The 10733-nt window shown below is 41.2% G+C and overlaps 1 protein-coding gene across 2 annotated transcripts in view; it reads right to left on the bottom strand.

Moving 5' to 3' along the window:
* Window positions 1-340: 340 nt before the first annotated feature.
* Window positions 341-10733, bottom strand: part of XAF1 (XIAP associated factor 1) — a 179237-nt gene continuing 168844 nt past the window's right edge. For both annotated transcript variants that reach the window (XM_078671591.1, XM_078671592.1), the window contains exon 8: window positions 341-4763. The gene's annotated coding sequence lies outside the window, so the exon portion shown is untranslated. The remainder of the gene's footprint in view (window positions 4764-10733) is intronic.

Raw genomic sequence — 10733 nt, 5'->3', positions numbered from 1 at the left:
ACTTCTCCCCTTGTGCCTGCACTCTGTGTTGTACTCTCTCAAGAGTTGTTCTCTCTTGTGCAGTGCTCCTTGTTCCTTTCTTCAACCTGCTTCTCTCCCACATTACTCCTATGCACTGCTTTTCCCTGTCTTATCCACTACCCACGCGCCCATGTTGCTCTCCTTAGTGTTCTGCTTTTCCAGCTGCTCTTTCAGGTCCGTCAGCAGGTGGAACACCTTATAGATACTGAGCATTGTAGAGCTCACATTTTTTACCTTTTTCTCTATATGTCAACAACCTCGAAGCACACACTAGCAGAGATGCCAGGATCATGTGAATAAAGAAATAACTTTGCACGTGTTTAAGGGAAAAAAGGTCAAGTGTCTTGTTTATTACCAGTTGAATTTGTATGTTGTGTGGACATTTGGGTGTGACGTTAAAGTTAGAAGCCTTTATAATCAAATCTGTGCAGAACTGATTTTCAAATTTATAAACTGACACCCTTCACCATTTGCTTGAATGTTATTAGGCAGGAAATACGTTTTTGTTACTTTTTTTTAACTTAATTTATATAGCATGGACCATATCAATCATGACAATATAGCACTTTATAAAGAAGGAGATGGATAAACATATAAAAGCTAAACATCACAACGAGCTGGGGTCCTTCCATGCTAACAATCAGCTTAATACCAAGAGCAGAAAGGTATTGACATTTATTATAACAATTAGATTAATAGGAACATGAAGGCTTGCATACATATAGACATAAACATATTTTCCATATCCTCAGTAGAGGGAGTGGTATTACAGTAACAAAACATAACAGGAGGATGTGTTCTTTATATCATTCTCATACAGGTCTGACCTTCAAAATCAATGCGCATCTGGAAGGTGCCTCCTTTATTGTGGAGTGCAGTGCTCAGCTCTTTCATTCCCTAATGAAGGCCCTGGACTAAGTTGTTGTTAATAGTGCTAGAGGGATGGTGGTCCAAATGTTGGTGCAGCTTCTGAGAAGTACTGGTTAATGGTTGTTTCCTGAGTTGGCAAGCATTTCTTTGTTCCTAGAGTTTTAGTGTTTTCCGAGAATTTTCAGTTTCAATGGTAAATAGGAAGGTGTATTGTGATGGAGGACACTGAGTGTGATGCAAGACATGCTGAAAATGCACTTTAAAAAAAATTAATTGAGAGCCATTTTAGAGATCTTAAAACTTGAGAGATGCGCTCTATGGAGAGTGTCTATATAGATATGTAGTCCACATCAAGAAGTTACTTGATGTTACACCTGCAGTCTCCATTCAGGGTTCTCCAATGTCGGTCCTGGACCTAAATGTAGATACGCTAAACATCTGGCCCTCCAGGACCGACATTGGAGAATCCTGAGTTCTAGAGGAACTTTTACAGGGCTCCTCAATGATAATTTTTCTTGACCGCAAAAGAGAACAAGTGCATTTAGTTGTTATGCAGTTGTTTGCCATGGCCTCGTCGTTCGAATCCTGGCTCACCATTTGGTCAAATTGTGCCTTCCTGGTCAAATCATGTTCTATATTTAACCTTTGAGTTCATTAGCTGTCTGATCTGATCTGATAAATCTTTATTTCGGCATGAATACCATAAAAGAACAATTACATAAATACAATAAAACATTTCTTTTAAAATACACAACTTGCCATATAAATTCATTCAATTTTCATGTCGATTCTAAGATAAAGACCAAAAAGTTTAAAACATTCGTAAAAACTATTCAATCTAGTAGGAACAGGTAGGGACAGCAAAAATAATGTTTAATCAATTATCCCTCTGTTATTAATAGGCAATGATTTTAACATTTCTGCTTTTTACAATTTATAACCCAATTTTCTTCGTTGGAAAAAAATACTATGCAAGAATCTGCTGACACTAAATACAATAGGTTGGCTAGTGTTAGTCAAAAGAATCCTTAGTGCATGTGAACATGATCTTACACCTAATGTTAAGCATATTGGTTTAATCCATCTCCTTCTAGCCTGTGCATATGCTGGGCAGAAGAAGAGGATATGTAGCTCATTTTCTTTTTGATTACATCCACACATGGTACATAATTCATCTTCTACATGGTTTGCCGAGTTTACACCGCCAGACCAACGCGCCAATGTTGAACCGATATGGAGATTACCATATCTGAATTTCAAAAATAAGGTCTTTGCTAGAGGTGGTTCTATTTCATCCAAAAAGGTCTCGAAGAATGGATCATTTTTAAAGGTAAGAAACCTTATTACAAGTGACCCACTAGATAAAGCGTTTTTGGTCATATCCGTAATGTACGTCCAAAAGCACTTTTTTACCATAGATTTTGAATGAGGTGGAAGTAAATCTGGATGTTCCCAGTAATGCGTTAGACCTAGTAGGGTAAGCCAGAATTTAACATGTTTAATCCAGGGTATCACATTGAAGCTATCAAGCTCCATGATTTCTATGAGCCCATCTCTATATACTTGCAACTCGGGTACACGCCACAGCCTGATCCATAACAGTAAAGGACGTAGAATAATATGATGGTCCCATTAGCTGTCAGAAATAGAGAGCACTAAGAAACTAGGCCACCACCACTGAGTGTGGTATAAAAAGCAGTATTTTATATTTAGTGCCCCTGGGTTTATGCTGTTTATTTTATAGAACCTCTGTCTGTATTTGTTCAGATTTATAGTTTCTTATCTTCTTGGTAGTTACCCATATCTTTTTGGTTGGTGGAAAAATGCATTTGTAACTAGTTTATTTCCACATTTTTTTAATCAATGATAAATGTATACTCACACTACAATGTCTGTTAGATTTCAGTGTGCTTGTTAGCTACACTCTCATGAGAAAGATAGAATTGTAGTACAAGCACATGTGCATATCTCCTACTTTGTAAGTCGAGCATGCCAGACGTCTGATTGGGTTTCAAAAGACCTATTGTGGACTTACAAAGAACCTCCAGAAGCTTACTGCCCACCTATAGCTTAGCTTTGGTTGGTTTTATTGACACTCATTTGCTTACGTCTTATTTAATGGCTTTTCTTGCCCCTCCTTTACCCCTGGAGCAAAGTTTCTTTACCATCTCTCTCACTTGGTGGCCTCTATCATTCCACTGCTCATGTTTATGTAACTACCTTTTTTCTTTTTGCTTAAGCACTATATAAGAATGCATGTGTTTTTCAGCTTTCCTCCACTCCCATCCACACTCCTTGTTGCTGTCTCCCTCATGTTCCTGATTATGTGTGTTTTCCCTCACCAGCAAAAATTCCCTCCCTCCCCCATGCTCCTTGTTGCTTGTCGATGGTGTACAGCAAGGTCAGTCCTCCTGGCTTTGCCAATGCTTTTTTTTAACATGTTGTTGCTTTCTGTTTTACAATGTAGAGATTCCTTTTTAGAGAATAAGACCTCCATCGAGGCTTTAAAGGCCAGCTGTAAAATTGCATTAAAAGATTAGTTGAGGACAGCGGACCTATTTACGTTCTGCGAATAATCATTGTATGCATAGTACTATGTAATTATAGTATGAATATTATGCCAATTCGAACTATCTGGATTAGAATACAAAGCCCTCCTCTCATGCTTTCTTAACACAATATGGACTTGGCTTCAAAAGCACTCTGAGCTATGAAAAACTGGAATGCGCACTGGATTATAAACGGGGAACGCAGGCTAGGATCTTTAAACGTGTTAAACGCATGGTATTATGGGAAATAAAATAATAGCACTTTTATGCAGTGTTAGTTACCTGAGGAGGAAAGTTCACCAAAATGATCTAATGCAATTATTAACTGGCGAGAGCTGTGTGGGAAATTTTTAGAAGGTGTTAGCTAAAATCAGGTGTGCCCTCTTCTTATCGAACTGTAATACCAATTTATGTTTTGTATATAACGAAATGTTCATAGTGTTATTTTGCAAACTATACATAAACTGTGTTCAAAATGAAAATATGTAATGTACATTATTTTGGCCTGACTAAAGTCTCAAAAGTTGAGAAAGTTGCCTAAAAGACACACTACCATGAACCTACTGACTGCATATTTCCACAGCCTTAACCGGATCCCATTGAGTCATGACAACTCTGGAAATACTTCGCCTGACTACTGAAAGTGCTCTCATGCCACACCAATGGTAGATTGTGGGAGATATGAATGCCAAATAACAAGAATAATAATTTGTTTTATGTATGTTTTAGTAACCATGGATCAATGTGTTATAGCTATGTTATTAAGGGCCAAGGAGCTTTTGCTTGTAGCCCAAGTTTGGTATGCTTGTACATTAAAATCCATATAAATAAAATAGTTCCTAAAACAGATTTAGGAAACTATAACAGCAGTAGTGTGTATCTGAAAAAGGGTGTATATTCAGGATTTAGTGCACCACATGCTACAAAAGTTAGACTGCCAAATTATTTTTTTATAGTGTATTATCAACTGAAAATCTGGATTCATTGTTCATTTGAAATTTCTAATGTGTTTTCATGATTACCAGGTATGTACTTGTGAATTGAGCCTGTACCTACTTTATTGCATTTTAAATAATTTTACTATAGATATGAAGACAAATGACTATTTTTTTACCGATCTTAATTTTGACCCCAACTCCTTTACAAAGTGCTCTCTGCACCATGTGTAATGCATATTTTATAATATAAGTATAAACTCTCCTATTTCTTGTTTTGTGCTGCAAAATCTGTGCGTTTCAATCTGTTCATCTATCCTCGTTCACAACATTAAGCTTAAATCGTCGCCAGAACGGTGTCTTCGGAATGGAATGTCGTCCCCAGTAACTGTAAAGAAAAAAAGATAGACAAGTCAAACGTATCACTTTATTTGATTTGAACAATGCAAATCATAGAAGTACATAAAATCATGCAATTCATTTTGACATAAAAAAGTAAGCAATAAAATTGGATCACAAATCAGACAGTACAGCTCCAAAAACGGACTTTAAAAAACAGATAAAAACCATGATAAATAAAAACCTACATTTGGAGTGGACAAACATTTCAGAAACAGTAAGGCAGGCTACACTTCAGTAAAATTAATTGACAGGAAAAGTGGGCGAATAAAATTATATCTAAGGGCCAGATGTAGGTAGGGTTTTACCGGTCGGTAACGGCCGAATTCGGCCGTTACCGACCGGTATTTGGCATTTGATATGTAGGGGGCAGGTAAACAGGGAAAATCGGTAATTTTACCGATTCGGTAAATATACCAGTCGGTAAATTTACCGACCGGTATATTTACCGAATCGGTAACATTGATATGTAGGTGGGACTCTTCTGAGTCCCACAAGGCCTACAAAATCGGTATTTTACCATCAAATTGTATTTGATGTTAAAATACCGATTCAGGTGTGCATGCACATGTGTGCATGCACACCTGTGCCATATGACAGGCAGACCTGCCCTTAGGGCAGGTATGCCTGCCATATGGCCCCCGAACCTTTTGTGGGGGTGCTAGAGGGTGTCAAAGTGACACCCCCTGCACCCTTGTCAAAATCGGTATTTACCGAATCTGTAAATACCGACCGGTAATGCCCCATTCATTCCTATGGGCTTCAAAGCCCATAGGAATGAATGGAGCATTACCGGTCGGTATTTACCGAATCGGTAAATACCGATTCTTAACGATTCGGTAAATGGAACATCTGGATGTTCCTACATACCCCCACTTCTTATTTACCGATTCTTAATTACCGAATCGGTAAAATTCGGTAATTAAGAATCGGTAAATAAGTTTTACCTACATCTGGGCCTAAGTGTTTTATATTTGGGACAAATGAAAATAACTTGCTGAGTGACCGGAATAGAAGCCAAATCGCAAGTGTATACCATCCTCACAAAAGCTGAGGGAACATATTCAATCTGAAATAGGTCAGAAGTCTTCTATGAAGGCAGGGCATATCTAGGGTCAAATAAAATCCAATATTATTCATTGATTTGACCATGGAATAATGGGTCAGTGAGCGCTTGATCAATGCAAGGACTTCCCTTTTCGCACATGCCTTGGAGTAAAATGCCCATTTGACCCACATGATGTCTGCTTTGCAAATACAATCTGGATCAAAAAAAGGATCAGGACTGGTAAGGTCGCTCAAGGTGTGCATGATATAATACAACCATGGTATACAACAATGCTACCATTCCAGACAAATACGATCCCTCACAATATCTCTATTAAAGTTAAGTTCACCTTTCAACCAAACTGAGAGCCATAGAGGCAGTGGGCGGATTTCAATTAAATCTAAAATATAAACCCAATTCCTCATGGACAATCTTAAAAGGGACGCTTTGAGGGATCTTTCACCCACGCCTCCAAAAATTATTTTTTGCTACCTGAATAGAGGCACAAGACTTGTGTCCCCAGATCTCACACCTAAAGATAACTCTAGGGATACATTTTGCTTTATAAATATCAATGGTCAGCTTGATGTGAGTTCGTTCCAAGTGTCTTACAAAATCACCTTTACTATGTACAACTCTGTTGAAAGACTCCCCTACTCAGCTTAAAGTATATTGTGCACTCCTCATTGGGGCCATACGTCACAGAGGCCGTAAGCCCCTCTCGCAAATTATGCGAAAAAGTGACAAGGGACTTCACAATCCCCATGAACTCCAGCATGGCCCAGAGCTTAGCTCTGTTAACAGTATCAAAAGCTGTGCTGAGGTCTATGAAGGGCAAGTAAATAGGCCCCTTTTCGGCTTTCGTATATTTGTTGATAAGCAAATATAAGTTCACATTCTGCTCCACCGTCCCCCACCTAGTCCTAAATCCATATTGTATAACAGACAAGATAACATGCTCATCTGCTCAGGCTGGTAATCAATTGCGCAGGACCTGGTCAATTATTTTAAATTCAGCGTACACTAACGATATAGGCCTGTAGCAAACGGGTCCGCTCTATTCCCTTAGCTAACAAGCATTGGCATAGGCAATAGGTCTAGCCTTTGGGACCTTATAAGAGTGTACTTGGGGCTGTCTTACTGTGTGTGGCAGACTGCTTATGCATTTCTACTTAATAAAAAAAAAGTCCACTTAAGTGCCAAGCCTCATGGGTTATTCTCCTTTTGCATTTCGTGAGTTTTTCTTTTTTTTGCTGTATTTTTGAGCTTGGTCAATGTTGTATGTTTATGCAACCCATTCATTACCTGGCACCTTTAGAATGGAGAGTTTCACTTTTCATAATTTTAAACTTTGAATGGCTGTTGTAAATGTTTGCAAAAAAATCGCTGGCTTGTCAATACCCGACTTGTGTACCAATACTTGTGTTCTGCTGTTAAATAGCATCAGTTACTTTCCTCTTTTCCTGTGAGGTTCTTTGTTTTGAGTCACTTTGAGGCTTGGTGCTTATAAACGCCTGTGAAGCCTGGCAGAGCCTCTCAGAAGCGCCCCTCCCCCACCTGTTTTCAGGGGGAGCTCCCGTGTCAGAGGATGGGTGGCCTGTGTGCGAGGAAACACAATAACTTCTGTTTGGATTGCACGGCTGAGTGGGCGCCAAGAAGGATGTTATTGCTGTTCCAGAGTAACATCTAAACCTAATGCATGCAATGAAACAGATGTTTACAGCTCAAGGGAATTAAACTACTGATGAGCCTGCCAGGCTGGAGGGCAGGTGTCCAATGCTGTCCAGGTTCGATGCAAGTATTGCAGCACTTTACACTGGTACTGGGCTTGCATATTGGGCTCTTGGAAGGGTGGGGGCTTTAGACACCAGACAAGACTGACAGCATTCAAGCTTCAAGCCTGTGATAATGTTGGGCCAGTGAGCCAGCGAGTGGTGCATGCGTACTGCAAAGACGCTAAAAGAAAAGAAAACAAAAAAAGCCTGTAAAGTGGTGCGCGAACTGCAAAAAATTTAAAGAATGCAGCAGGCACAGTGCGGGACCCCTGCTTGCTCCCGAGCTCCCTAGGTCATGGGAGAGAGAAGGCAGGGCATGCACCCGCCTTTGGCCAATTGCGTGCTGTCTTTCTTAGAAAGATGCACACAAAGGCCAATAGCGTGTGATCAAAAAAAAGAAAAAAACACGCACAAGCGCGTGGTCCAAGTTGGAAGTCCTTACTAGAAGCCTCGTAGAGCAGCGCATGCGTGCTGGCTCAGGCGACACCTAAAAACAGGGTCAATCACAGATTTTTGCCATGACAAGGGCAAAGGTCCACGGGCTGCAGCATTTAAGTGCATGGTCATGCAAGGGGCCCAAAGATTGGGACAGGATTTATATAAATCCCCTGGAACCCCATCTGAGCCTTTCACCTCCTCCTAACTAAAATATGTCTCACCCTTCTCTCGAAACCTTGTGGGAAACAAAGTCGATCCTTCCATATTATAAATAGACTCAAAATAGGTGGCCTAGGCATGAGCTGAGACTGTTTCAGCCAGATTGGGCAGACTTTACTGATTAAAAAGGGGCTGATTCACCACCTTCCAAGAAGTCGAACTATCCTTTAGTGAACATGCAATAAGTAAGTTCTCCCAGGCCTCCCTTTTAAGAACATTGTTCTGCTCCTCACAGGCAGAATTATACAAGGCTGTGCCCACTCTCACCTCTTCCTTTCTTCGTGGCTTATTGTGCAAAGCTGTCAAAAGAGCTTTATGATCCTTTGAACAACTTTTATCAAATCATTTATGACCAATGGGAGGGGGAACCGATGCCACCCTAGTAAGGGCTTTGTCACTACATTACACATATTTATTTATTTATTTATTTTGAATCTTATAAAGCGCACGGCTACCTCCGACGGAGGTGTCCCGGCGCTAAGATTACCCGAATGCCACCCAGAGAAGATACCAGGAGTAAATCCTACAGAAAAGAAATAAAAGGAGCAGACACTATTATGACCGATTAGTAAACAACCAGGTTTTGAGTTTACGTCGGAAGACCGTCTCAGATTCAATGAACCTAAGATCCAAAGGTAAGCTATTCCAGAGTTTGGCAGCCGTGACGGTGAAAGTTCTGCCGCCACACCTGGAAAGTCTGAATCTTGGGACGATCAGTAAACGAAGGCTGTTAGATCTGAGATGTCTAACTGAAGATGAAATTTTAAGGCGTATGCTCAGGTAAGACGGGCCTATTCCATGAATAGCACGAAATGCCAAGGTCAAGATCTTAAAATCAATACGCCGAGCTATAGGGAGCCAGTGAAGCTCATCTCTATACGCTCTGACTGAGGAGCGAGCAGGGATATTGCCAATAAGCCGAGCCGCGGCGTTTTGGACAATCTGCAGGCGATCAATCAAATACTGGGGGGCACCCGCATACAGACTGTTAGCATAGTCCAAATGTGTGGTGATAAGTGCCTGGACCACCGTTTTGCGGGAAGATTGAGGAAGATACGGGAATATCTTCCTGATCATGCGCAATTTCGCAAAGCAAGCCCCCGCAACCTTGTTGACTTGGGACTTACCAGACAAGGTGTTATCAAATGTAAAGCCTAGGTTGCGGGCAGCCTGCACTGGCTTAGGAGGGGGATCCAGAACAGTGGGCCACCACAGGCTGGCCGGGGGAGATTTCTGACCGAAGAAAAGAACCTCAGTTTTTTCGGCATTGAGCGCCAGGTGGTTAGCAGACATCCACGTGCAGATATTGCCAAGGCAGTTTCTAAAATTAGAAAAATGGGAGTCAGAGTGGCCTCTGAATGAAAAAATAAGCTGAGTATCATCAGCATAGGAGACCACTCTGACACCCCAGGATTCAACTACCCTAGCAAGAGGAGCTACGTAGATGTTGAACAATAGAGGGCTGAGGGCAGAGCCCTGGGGCACCCCGCACAGAAGAGGTTTATCCTCCGATTCAAATGGGTGCAATGTGACCCTTTGGAACCTGTTCGACAGAAAGGACTTAATCCAGGCCAGTACTGTGCCACTGATCCCGAGCTGATGTAAATGAGTTGCTAGTATGTCATGGGATACAGTGTCAAATGCAGCGGATAGGTCGAGGAGGACCAACATGGCCTCCTCGCCCTTATCCACTGATTCCCTAATAATTTCTGAGATCTCTAGCAACGCAGTCTCGGTGCTGTAACCCGCTCTAAAGCCGGACTGGGATTCGTGTAACAGCTGATTGGATGCCAAATATTGGGCCAACTGAGTCTGTACCACTTTCTCCAAGACTTTAGCAGGTTTAGGCAGAAGTGAGATGGGCCGGTAGTTGGTGAATTGTAAAGGGTCAGCACCGGGTTTTTTTAGAAAAGGGATTAGCCTGGCCTGTTTCCAATCAGAGGGAAATTGACCACGCGACAGAGAAGCGTTCCAAATCGTGAGGAGAGGTTTAACCAGAGTAGGAGCAAGATTGCCCATGATTTTGGCAGGGAGTGGGTCCAAAGGAGAACCGGACTTAACTTTAACTAGCAAGGACAAGGCTTGTTCGGAGGTAAGCTCATCAAAATGATTAAATGAGCTATGACTGGGACATGTTGTATCAGGGGGGTGGCAGGGTGCAACAGTATCAAAAGAAGAGGAGAGTTTAATAATTTTGTCCTGAAAAAAATCCGAAAGTCCGTTGCAAAGATCTTGCGTTGGAATACATTGGGTTTTCGTGGCAGGAGGATTGACAAAGTCTTTCACGATATTAAAAAGAGTTTTAGAGGAATTCTGTGCCTGATGGATAAGATTGGAGAAATAAGCTCTCATCGTAGAGCGTTTCAGCTTATGGAATTTGTTCAGGGCAGATTTATAGGCCCGTTTAGCCAGAGGGTCATAATTTTTTCTCCATTTGCGTTCCAGTTGTTTACATAAGCTCTTCTCCTCACGAAGCAGG

The sequence above is a fragment of the Lissotriton helveticus genome, chromosome 12 (assembly GCF_964261635.1).
Source record: "Lissotriton helveticus chromosome 12, aLisHel1.1, whole genome shotgun sequence".
In the NCBI taxonomy this organism is placed as follows: Eukaryota; Metazoa; Chordata; class Amphibia; order Caudata; family Salamandridae; genus Lissotriton; species Lissotriton helveticus.
This window is presented reverse-complemented; position numbering and strand designations above follow the sequence as displayed.